At 35.9% G+C, this 2,882-nt stretch overlaps 1 non-coding gene across 1 annotated transcript; it reads left to right on the top strand.

Annotated features, from left to right (window-relative positions):
* The first annotated feature begins 240 nt into the window (after positions 1 to 240).
* On the top strand, positions 241 to 349 carry LOC141639103 (small nucleolar RNA R71). Its single transcript, XR_012542367.1, has one exon. It is a non-coding gene; the product is annotated as a small nucleolar RNA R71 (small nucleolar RNA).
* Positions 350 to 2,882: the final 2,533 nt, after the last annotated feature.

Below are 2,882 nucleotides of genomic sequence, written 5' to 3' on the forward strand. Positions count from 1 at the left end.
ACAATTTGGGCAGAAAGAGCCTCCAGCTGTGCTGCAATACCACTGTCTCCCCCACTTCCACTGACACTTCTCCTTGGATTTCCATACTTTACAAGTATGAGTAGAAATCGATCAATTAATTTCCATGCGCCATCAGATGTAGTGTTGTCCTGAAATCTCCCATTAGCTGAAGAGTCCAATAAATTACGGTGATCATCATATAACCTATTATAAAATTGGTTACAAAGAAACCACTTCTCAAAACCATGATGGGGGACCGAACGCACTAATCTCTTGAAGCGATCCCACGCTTCATTCAAATCTTCTGTGGCCGTCTGCTTGAAGCTAGTAATCTGATTTCTCAAAGCATTGGTTTTCTGTGGTGGAAATTACCTCTTATAGAAAGCAAGATCTAGAGTATTCCAGTCAGTTACTCCTTGATCAGCCATATCTAAGTCTCTCAACCATTCTGCAGCTCCATCCTTTAGAGAAAAGGGAAAGAGCACCTGCTTTACCTGATCTTGTGTCACTCCAGCTGTTAAAGGGATAGAACAACAATAAGTGACAAATTTTTCCATATGTGTCGCAGGATCCTCAGCAGCTGCTCCTCCAAATAAATTCCGCTCCACCAAGTTGATGTAAGATGGACGAATTTTAAAGGTGCCATTATCAGTAGTAGGAAGCTTGAATCGTTTTGGGATAGAAGCCAGGGTAGGCTCGGAGTGACTGGCTAGAGTAGGCATGATGGTAATCTCAGGAATATGAACTTCAACCGGAATTTCAAGGTCGGAAAGGGTGTCCTCGTCGTAGGACCTGATTTTCGAAGTAATAGAGTGCTCGTCTCGATGTCAAGTATACTCAAGTCTTCCACTTGACCCACTTCTTCTTTGAAATTTCCGTCTTCTCGGTTCGAGATCTATGGGAAGAATATCGGATCTAGTTGACACAGGCATACACAAAACTAACAAGAAAAGTGTGAGAACGGTCTCAATGAACTAGGTTCCCTGAGACAAAAAGACAAAATAAACAGAAACAAACAAGACAATTGTTGCCTCCTCAAACATTGGCGCCAAATTTGATAAGGCTAAAGTCGTATCACCAATATCAAAATAAATCTATCTCAGTACTAACAAAATAGCTAGTGGTAAGACAGGTATCGAATCCACAGGGAGGCGGTAATAATCAGTTTGCTAATATTTAGATCGTCTGATGGTAACCGTTTTCTTGGGGGTTTTGGTTTGTTTGTTAAGTATCAACTAAATAGCAAGTAAATAAAAGGTGTATAACAAATAATATTAAAGGTCTAGGATTTTCGGTTCACTAGGTCGATTATATGGAGTTTCTTAATCAATTGTTAGGTCATTCGAATTATCTAAGGTCACAAGATTGATTAATTCTATTATGTCCTTTAGATCAAATCTAACATTTAATCGCTATTGTTAGACACAATCTATTTGATTATCGCAGCCTATATTAATTCTAACCCTGTCGGCGAAAGTATTAATTCGCTACACTAATTATCAATTCAGGCCTAAATCAATTAGTTAGAATAAGAACAATAATCAAACGATAATTCATGCGATATTACTAGCAATCAATTAATATTCCCCTTTCTAATTTACCTAGATTCCCTTCATCCTAGATGAAGAATTTAGCTACTCATGTTGGATCTAACAATAACAATAACTATGATTGAAAACATGATTAAAGATATGAAATAACAACAAGTAATTAAAAGCATAAAACTTGAATGAATTAATTAACGAGGAATGATTAGTATCGTAGTGATCAACAAGGAAAGATTAAGAACAAAGTATGAAAGCTAAAGCAAGTTTTCAGCCGTCCGAAAGTAATAAAAAGCGTAACCTAATAAATCTTACTAGAATTTATATTACAAAATACGTGTTTTTGGAAAGTACGGAAATTAACCCCTCAAAATAGGATCCTCAATCGAGCCCCAGGTCACTCGATCGAGGACGATTACTCGATCGAGCCTCATTGTACTCGATCGAGGAAGCAGCTTCACAGCTCGTTCTCTTCTTTCCTTCTCTTCTTATCTTCAAGTCCCCTCGTTTCTCATGCCATGCTTCATGTGTTCCACTATGCCATAACCGCAATGCTCATCTTAGCTCGATTCACCTCGTAATGCATCATTTCTGCATTAAAACATAAAATAGCGGCATTATCGACAATTCACTATAAAAGGGCATATAAACGACATAAAGGCACGAAAACGGCATATAAAATGCTATGAAAGAAGTTATAAAAGTGTATATAAAAGTGATTCGTCAACTACGTATAAATAGTTGAATTGTCCCACATCAGAAGATTATCATAAGGTGGGGTGATCCCATGATTATAAATAGGATTTATCCTTGGAACATTGGTATCACCCAAAATATATTGAATTTCTCAAAATATACTTATTATATAAGAAACTTTAAACATAATTTTGAATTAAATGTTAAATTTTTAAAGTTGTAACATTTTTTTAGGTGGGAGAAAGAGCGATAAAATTGTCAATATTATAACGAAAATTTTTCATGGTACCCTCAAATTTGGGTAGATTACACATAATACTCCTAATTTTAAGTTTCTACATATAATACCCTTGTGTTTACTTTTTTCATAACGTCGTTACTCCTATGAGTAATTAGATGAGTAATTGAGCATGCCATGCTATTTTTGTTTTGTTATTTAGGTATTAAATGTTAGTTTATTAAATAAAATATAGATTTAGGAGTTAGGAGTTAGATGATGAAGTGGCGTCACAAGTCATAGGAGTAATGACGTTATGACGGAAGTTCTCAAATGGTATTCTGGGAAAGAAAAAGTTGAACACATGGGTACCATTTGTAAAAACTTAAAATTTGGGGTACCGTGTGTAATCTATCAAAGTTCAA

This window comes from Silene latifolia, unplaced genomic scaffold, assembly GCF_048544455.1.
Source record: "Silene latifolia isolate original U9 population unplaced genomic scaffold, ASM4854445v1 scaffold_275, whole genome shotgun sequence".
Taxonomy (NCBI): Eukaryota; Viridiplantae; Streptophyta; class Magnoliopsida; order Caryophyllales; family Caryophyllaceae; genus Silene; species Silene latifolia.